Here is a 9642-nt window from a genome sequence, read left to right as displayed (position 1 = left end):
AAAAAAGAAAGAAATTAAGTACTCGAAGGGTCCATCACAAATACTCGCTGAGTAATAAGCCTTAATTTCTTACTTTACAGGAACATATTATTGTCCAAGATAAAAGATGCCTATTATAGACTTTGAAGAGGAAAACTGTTGGAATGTCAAGAAAATAAATTTCCTTCTTTGACTGCTTGACAGATGTAAGTTTTGTAAAAGTTTACAATGTATCTTGATGGGTGGCTGTGGTCTTCCTTCTAATATATTATGATATATTATGCATGTTCATTATTGGTAACAAAGCCTATATTACTACTAGAAAATGTAAAAGTTCCCAAAACCCAAGATTGATTTTTAATGGTTACACTCCAAAAAGATTATGCAAATATAACAAATAACTCAAATCACCTGCAAAAATATTTCTAAGTAATAAGCATACGCTCTTGTTGCATACTAATATATTATTGTCAACATGAAAGTCTATATATAATGTAGGCGTTTAAGAAGCAAATCATCTGGCTGCTTCCCTGGTGAGCCACTTCACAGCCACATAGAGTCCCACCTGTAACTATAGAGATGCAGATCCACCCACTTTTAAGTGACCTTACCTACTGTGCTACTCTGGAACCACTGCTAATACCAGTTGAGGATCTCCAGACCAATCTGACTTCCTGCCTGTCAGTCACCTTATGCATCATGACATTCCAGTCCCACATGGCTTCCTGTGACCCAGACTTCACATAAGAACCCCCAGACTTTACCCACCACACAACATTCACCCAATATCATAGATCAGCCTAGGAAACTACATGAAATCCTTCTGCCCCTTACCACACAGATAAGGCACCTCAGAAAGGTTTTCATTCCACCCACTTCCAACTGAAGACAGTGTGCCATTCTATGCTCCATAACAAGATACACAAACCACAGTCCAGTGGAAGACCATGCATCCAAAAATATTTGAGCAGAATAAATTGAAGATTTTTAAAGGTGTTTTCTTTATTTGCATCTCAAATGTTATCCTATTTCCCTGCTGAATCCCCCTATCCCATTCTTCCTCCCTCTGCTTTTATGAGGGTGTTCTTCCATCCACCCACTCCCACCTCCCTGATTCATGGAGCCTTCACAGGACTAAAGGCCTCTTCTCACATTGATGTCTGACAAGGCCATCCTCCGCTATATATGCAGCTGGAGCCATGAGTCCCTCCATGTGTACACTTGGGTTGGTAGTTTAGTCCCTGAGATCTCTGGGGGTGGGGATCTGGTTAGTTGATATTGTTGTTCTTCCCATGGGGTTACAAACCCCTTCAGCTCCTTCATTCCTTTCGCTAACTCTTCCATTGGAGATCCTCTGCTCAGTTGAATGGTTGGCTGTGTGCATCCCCCTCTGTATTTGTAAGGCTCTGGCAGAGCCTCCCAGATTTTTTTAAACATCCCAAAGTTGGGTAGATAAAGGTTGTAGATTTGAAAAATCTGGGAGAGTATGGATGAATGCAATCAAAACTCAAAGAATAAATAAAATGAATAAATATGTAAATCTTGAAATAAATCTAACTATGGAAATGAAAGATTTGTATAATGAAAACTTTCAAACACTGACAAAAACACTGAAGAAGAATTAGGAAATGGAAGTACCTTTCATACTCAAGGATTGATAGGATTAATATTCTGAAAACAGCTATTCAATGCAATCTCCATAAAAACTTCAATGCCATTCTTCACAGAAATTGAAAAAAAAATCTTAAATTTCATATTGAAACACAGAAACACCAGGGCAGCCCAAACAATACTGAACAACAGAACAGCTAGAGATTTTAAGTTACAATACACAGCTATATTAGTAATACAAACATCAAGGTACTGGTATAATAATATACATGTAAGTCAATGAAATATATTTGAAGGCCAACATATAAGTTTGCACATCTATGGTCACCTCAAAGTTTTACAGACTATTGTCATTCTGGTTTACCCTCAAGAACTTCACTGTAAGATCTTTTTGCTGAAGCCATAAACTTCAGAAAGATCAAATAGATACTAAACAGGAAGTTTCATCACTACTGGCTAACATATATGAATAGTATCATATATGTTCCTGCAGAAGAAACGTAGTCTTCAATCTCACCCATCTGAATACTGGGAGCTACAATAGTAACTGACGTGACAAAATATTCCAGGGTACAATAATGGCACAAATATTGTTGAAGAAATTACAACTTTTGGATAAATCTAAGGCCCACTCCAGAAGATAGAACCCATAGATGACACTGTTATGAGTTCCACAAACCTACAACTAGATAGGTCATATGGTCTAAGCCAGAATCAAATACTATTGTTTTGCTAAATGAACATAGTATCAAAATGACTCCTAGTGACTTCTTATTATACCCACTGATCAATGCATCCTTCAACCCTTGCCATAAAAGCTGATTTCTGCAGTAGGTAACAACACAGAGATCCATAACTTGTCAATGTGCAGTGAATAAGCATCTTGAAGTTCTTAGACCTCAATGGGATGTCTGGATTATATGTATGCTGCTCAGTTTTATCTCAGCTTGATACATGCTATCTTAACTTAGGAAGAGGGACACTCATTTGAAAAGAAAGTACCTCCATAAAACAAATGTAGTTCATTTTCTTCATTGATGATTGATGCGGGAGGGCCCAGGTCATTGTGGGCAATGCCCACAGTGGGGCTGGTGGCCATGGATTCTATAAGAAAGCAGACTGAGCAAGCCATCAGAAGCCAAGCAGTAAGCAGAATTCTTCCATATAATCTGAATTCATTTCTGCCACCATGTTCCTGCTTTGATTTCCTATCCTGACTTCTCTGGATGATGCAATATAAGCTGTAAGCTAAAATAAATGCTTTGCTTTTGTTCTTGTGTTCTAAACCACAATAGAAACTCTAGTCCCACGTGAAAGCTTAAGAGATATTGACATTTGATAATTTCTGAGAAAAGGACAGCTAATTTTATTTAATAGTGTAAGTCCTATTAAGTCAAACAGCTTTTGGTCTTGGTGTTATAAACCACAATAGAAACTCGAGTTCTACACCAAATATTAAGAGATATTGACATTTTATAGCTTCTGAGAGAAGGACAGCTAATTTTATTTAATAGTGTAAGCCCTACTAGATCAAACACACAACACATGCCCACACCCAAGAGTAATTGAACAATTCAAACTAGACTTGATGAGTTCAAACAAACAAACACACAAAAAGAGAATATGAAATTCAGTGGGTAGGTGGGTGTGGGTAGATCTGGGAGGAGTTGAGGGAGATGTATATATAACCAAAATATGTTGTATGAAATTATCAAAGAATTAATAAAAGTGCCATTGTATATAAAGACAAACTGGAAGCAAGTGGATATGTATTCCCTTCCTGTACAGAAGTTTGGTATAATTCTTGGACATATGTCAAAGGTGAGCTGTATTATATAGTCTTTCATTGCAGTTAACCATCACATGCCACTTCAAAACTAACTGTCTCAGAAGCCCAAGACTGATTTTATTACTTGTACTACAAGAGAGATTTTAAGTGCTCAATGACATAAGCTAGCAAATCAATTCTGCATGAAAATCCTTTATTTTCACTGCATATGAAAAGAAGCTTAATGTAGCCGTAGAGAAAGGAAACAGGTAGTAAAGGAAGTGAACATTTTCCCTTCCTTGCATCCGTGGGAGAAGTGAGCTTAATATGTTTCTGGGATGTACCTCAGTGGAGGGCTGCGATGCTTGCAGTCTTTCTTCCCAGCTCACCTTTCATTTTCATGGTCTCTAAAGAGCATTAGTACTACAAATGCAAAGACAGCACTTTAAGAACCCTGAGACTGCTTATGCTGGTTACATTCAGAAGATGAGTGGACAAAGCTCTAACAGCTACCAAAAATAGATTGTGAGTAATATATCTTCACTTCTTATTGCATGTAATTCCATTATTCTCAAAGAGAAGAGAAACTATTGTTGATGAATCAGAATTCAATTACATATGTTCTGTTCTTTGACTCATTGAAAGAAGCAAATGTACTGAGTATCTTAGATGTACATCAAACAATGACTGTGTTATAAGTGGCCTCGTTTTCCAGTTCACTGTGCATCTTCAGAGAAGATAAAAAGGCATCTGTGAGCATTTCAGAAAGCAACTCTCTCTGAAGCCTAATAAGTGTTTAGCTGCACTCCAAAGGATAAATTAAATGGACAAAACTTTCAACAGCTAGTAGTAACACTTTTTGAGTAGTATTCTTCATTTAATATTACTGTTAAAGTTTAAAGAAGCATACTAACCTTTGGAGATGTAACAGGAAACAAGTTAATGTGCTGCCTATTTTGACTCCAGGAAAATAGTAAGTTTAAATAGTTTTTCATACATCTCAAAGGTTAGTTGTGTTACAAGCTATCTTTATTTTCATTATCCATCCATTGTTCATTATAGGTAAAGAGCCTATATTACTCCTTCATACATCAAAATGGCTCGTAACCTAAAACAAGTTGGTTTTGTTTTTTTACATGCAGTCCAAAAGAGAATGAGAGAGTGTCTTATTAATATTCTATTGCTATGAAGAAGCACTATACAGAACAAAATAACTCTTCTGAAAGCATTTAATTGTGGACTTGCTTACAGTGTCAGGAAGTTAGTCTGTTAACATCATGATGGGGAGTGTAGTGTTACACAGGTAGGTCTGATGCTAAAGAAGTAGCTGAGAACTTGCTACATTCTAATCTCTGGACAGCAGACAGAGAGAGAGAGAGACAGGGCCTTTATAAACTTCAAATCTCACCTCAGGTGACTTACTTTCTCCAACAAGGCCACACCCTCTAATCCTTCTCTAAGTTTCACTCCTTGCTCACTAATCATTCAAATATATGAGCTAATGGGATGATTTTCATTCAAACGGCCATAGGTCGACAAAATTCTAACAGCAAGCACAGATACTTGCTCTGTAATAAGCCTTCATCTCCTCCTGCATATGAACACATTAGGGCCAAAGAGGAAAGAAGCTTATTGCGGCCCGTGAACAAACAATAGTTAGTAACTGAACATCCTTCCCCCTTTAATTACTTGAGAGAAGTATGTTTTAAAAGCTTCTTGGATGTATTTCATTGGCTGGCTGTCATAAACAGTCTTTCCTTCTTCTCCATCATACATGGTTCACTACAGGTAAATAGGCCTCAATTTCCACTTCAAAAAGCAATACCCACAGACATCTAAGATTGGCTTTGTTAATTGCTCAACAACAAAACTCAAACATCCAACACAAATACTCCCGAGTAATTATCCTTTGTTCCTTGTTGCATATGAGCATGCCATTCATTATCCAACAGAAAAGAGAGGCAAACTTGGGTATTTCCTTCTTTCATGTTAAGAATTCTCCAAGGATTTACCTTTCATCACCCACTCTTCTCATTGTACATCCTTAATTTGTGCAATGTCAACTATTTCTTTTTATGTGTATATACTTGGAACTCTTCACTCTCTACCTCTGTCCCAGAGACTATAGAATGACTCACACATGCATCACAACACTCATCTTGACTGTACTTTCAATTTAGTCTTCTTTTGACTGCATCTTCAGAATATGTCAAACCACAATTCATCCAAGAACCTAAGGTAGAAAACAAAATTAATCTTCATGTCTTTTCTTTTATTCTTACTATGGCCAAACCACCCCAAACACACCTTGTCATTTATGTTATTCTTCATGTGATAATTGATTTTATGTGCCAACTTGAATGTATTCTTCCGGGTGTGCTGAAGAGGCACAGCCCATCTTGAGATGAGATGAGCATTTGATTTGGTAGGCTGAGTGGGCTCATCTACTGCAGGAGAGGTCTCAACTGAATAAAAGGCTGAGTAAGAGACATTTCTTCTATGTCTGTGTCTTCAAAGGCCTCTACCTTCTTTCTCAGACTTGTATTTAGTGGGGAATGTTCCCTTTTGGTCCTGCTGATCTTCAAATCTCTGGACTTGGACTGTGTAAAATTGTTTTGAATAAACACTGTAATTATTACTATGACTCAGCCACACCCCCAATAATTGAATCAGACTCCTATGGATTTATTTAATCAGCTTTTGCACAAGTACTGGGGGAATTATCCATAATCTATCTTTCTGTGCTAGACTATCTACTTTCTGAGCTGTGTCCCCCAAATTCTTGCTGTTTGTGTCTTCCCAGAGTTATTTTTGCTCCACCAGGCTGGCCTCAGGGTCCCTTGCACTCTGGCTTGTGCTCCTGGTCCATCATGTCTAATGGAGATCTCCTATTCTGTCAGTCTTTTTCCTCCATTATTCTTGTTCATTCTCCTTCCTTCTCTTAATAAATAACAAATAACATACAGTAAGGCAAATTAATGGCCAGGTCATGTTAGTAATTAATAGAGTTTATTAAAAACCATTTGACATTTGGTGACCCATATTAGGTTCCATTTGTTAACTTTAATCTAAATATATGTAGTAAATTAATACAGTAGCTGGAGATTATTTTTGTTTTTTGTTTTGTGATTTTTTTTGGTTTATTTGTTTGGTTTTTTGTTGTTTTTGTTTGTTATTTTTGTTGTCTTTTGTTTGTTTTATTCAAGCTAGTTCCCCAATAATGGCACAGGGAGACCAAGATTCATTTTAAAGATTTATAGAAATCCCTGGGCATTTGATCTATTTTAATTCCCTAAATGAATATGGCTCTCAGCCAAAAATCCTCAAAAATACTTGTCTTTTGGTCCTTCCATGCTCCCGTTGAACTCTATTGGACATTTGAACTCTTGAACTTCTTTCCTTCTAATGACTCTGAATCCCCCCTCTTTGTCTCTGTCTCTGTCTGTCTCTGTGTCTTTGTCTCTCTGTGTCTCTCTGTGTCTCTCTGTCTCTCTGTCTCTCTGTCTTTCTCTGTCTCTCTGTCTCTCTCTGTCTCTCTGTCTCTGTCTCTGTCTCTCTCTCTCTCTCTCTCTTTCTCTTCTTCCTGTCTGGTAGAAGTCCCATCCTATTCTTTCAACATTGAGTGATCAGCTTCTATTGACAAGGCAGAGAACAAATGGTAAGAATTGTTTGTACAAACTTGAGACAGGAGAGTCTTGATATAAGCATTACTATTCTATGTCTGGTCTGAGTCAAGATATAAAGGCAGAGAAATCAGCATTTTAATAACACAAGTATAACCTTTACATGATGCACAAAAACATTATGCCTACAGAACTGGAAAATATCATTAGTGATTTTAGTTGTCCCTCTTTGAGACTTGAGGTCTTGGACCCTTCAGCCACCATAACCATGCAGATATTCTCTTATATTAAATTTATTTCTGTGAAAAAGATATTTGCATATCCTCTTAGTTCTTTTCTCTGCAGAAATGTGTTAGCTCTGAGGTTTTAGGCAATAGTTCTCTCTTTGGTCTAAATATGTTCATCCAAAACTGTCATGTTGAAAGTTAATTGTTAATGTGACAGTTTTAATAGATGAGGCCCTTTGGTGGGTGATTAAGTCATGGTGATTGTGATGATGAATATTACTGGCATTATTATAAAAAAAGAAAACTTAAGAGAGCACATTTGTCTTTTTTGCCACATAAGGATGTAACAGAAAAAAGGCCACTTTTGAAGCAGAGAAAAAGGCGATAAAAGAATGGAATTTCTTGATGTCTTGATTTTGTATTTTTCAAGCTACAAAGATTTTAGAAATGTTTCTGGTGTTTATAAATTTACCACTGTGAAATACTTTCATTACAGTGGCCTGAATGGACTAAGATGGCTCTTGGACCCTGTTAATCTTAAAAGTACTAATCATTCTAATTCTATTAGTAAAGAAGTAATGACAATCTATCAAGTGATAGGAAAACAGAAGTATGCAAAATGTAACAAATCAATATCTCCAATTGTCAGGCTAAGGAAGTTCTTGTCATATTGTCTAAGATCATTTATCCTGTCTACCAAGAGGAAATTAAATACTATTCCACAACAATAGAGGTAAGAAAGAATGGGCTGGGAAGTTTCCAAAGAATTTTTATTTTATTTTATTTTAGTATTTTATTTTATTTATATTACTATGCCCTATGATAAAGGTAAGAAAATTAAAAATATGACCTAGTAAAGTTTATAAATGATCCAGGTTCCCTGGCAAAAAAGGTTTTTATCATCAGGTTTAAAAAAATGTCTAGCTGCAGTCAGCTGAAGACAAAGGAAACACAGACCAGGTAATTGAATAAAGAAAGTTATACACATAGTCTACAGCCACATTACCAGTTACTAGAATGTTAACTTTGATTATCATAAGATTCACCTCTCTCTTTTATTATAAATATCTATGTGCCATCCACATATGTATCATCCATCATCTATCTATATCTATCTATCTATATCTATCATCTATCATTTTTCTAATTATTATCTATTATCTACCAATATATTGTCATTATCTATCTACATCTTTTATTTATCATCTATTTGTCATCGATCATCAACCAATCACCTATCTCCTATCTATAGCTATCATCTGTTTATATCTATCATCTATCTATAGCTATCTATCTATATATTAATATATCATTATCTTTTATATATCATTTATCTATATCTCATCTATAAATCATTTGCATATATCATCTGTCTATCAAATCTGTCATTTGTCTGCCTATCTATGTCTATCTTTATGTACCATTGATGTATAATCAATCTATCATATCTACCTGTCTATCATCTGTCTCTATATCATCATCCATTTATGATCTTCCTTTCATCTAACTATATCTACCTATCATCTATCTTCTATCTATAATAAACTGTTTATTCAATACACTGTTAAACTATTCTCTAAGAATAGTTGTTTGAATAGCCTACAGAAATTAACTGTATTGATTTGCCTTCATTTATTAGTATCATAAAATACTTGAGGGTTGAAAACTTGCAAAGAAGAGAGGATTGTTGACCTTATAGTTCTTGTGGCTGAAAGTCCAAATATCATCATGCCAGAACTTGTAAAGTCCTTGTATCATATCATGATAAATGGTAGTTAGGGCAGAAAGCACATTGTGCCTGAGTTTTAAGAATGAGGGGAAGACTCAGCCCTGCCATTCTTTTAGCAATGCATTCATAAGAACTAGTTCAAGTTTCCATGAGTATGACCTCTATTTCCTCTGATAACACCACTCCCGATGACTTCTTTTAGGCTCAACTACATCTTATATCACTGCTTTGAAGACCTGTCCTGGTTTCCCCTCTAAAAACCCCTATCCCATACCCCCATCCCCTACTCACCAACTTACCCACTCCCACTTCCTGGCCCTGGCATTCCCCTACACTGGGGCATGGAACCCTCTCAGGACCAAGGGCCGATCCTCTCATTGATGCCCAACAAGGCCATCTTTTGCTACATATGCATCTAGAGCCATGGGTCCCTCCATGTGTACTCTTTGGTTGGTGGTTTAGTCCCTGGGAGCTCTGGGGGTACTTGTTGGTTCATATTGTTGTTCCTCCTATGGGACTGCAAACCCCTTCAGCTTCTTCAGTCCTTTCTCTAGCTCCTCCATTGGGGACCCAGTACTAAGTCAAATTGTATTTGTCAGGCACTGGCAGAGCCTCTCAGGAGACAGTTATAAATATCTAATTTTTTTTTTTTAGATATTTTCTTTATTTACATGTAAATTTCTCCATTCCCAGTTTCCCCTCCAA

At 36.5% G+C, this 9642-nt stretch overlaps 1 long non-coding RNA gene across 1 annotated transcript in view; it reads left to right on the top strand.

Annotated features, from left to right (window-relative positions):
- LOC116094070 overlaps positions 1-7941 on the top strand; it is a 24487-nt gene extending 16546 nt beyond the window's left edge. Inside the window, exons 2-3 of the long non-coding RNA XR_004119956.1 lie at positions 81-185; positions 7858-7941. This is a non-coding gene — a long non-coding RNA (uncharacterized LOC116094070). The remainder of the gene's footprint in view (positions 1-80; positions 186-7857) is intronic.
- Positions 7942-9642: the final 1701 nt, after the last annotated feature.

Source organism: Mastomys coucha, unplaced genomic scaffold, assembly GCF_008632895.1.
Source record: "Mastomys coucha isolate ucsf_1 unplaced genomic scaffold, UCSF_Mcou_1 pScaffold16, whole genome shotgun sequence".
NCBI classification, from domain to species: Eukaryota; Metazoa; Chordata; class Mammalia; order Rodentia; family Muridae; genus Mastomys; species Mastomys coucha.
Note: the sequence above shows the minus strand (reverse complement) of the source record. Positions and strands in the feature narration are given on the sequence as shown.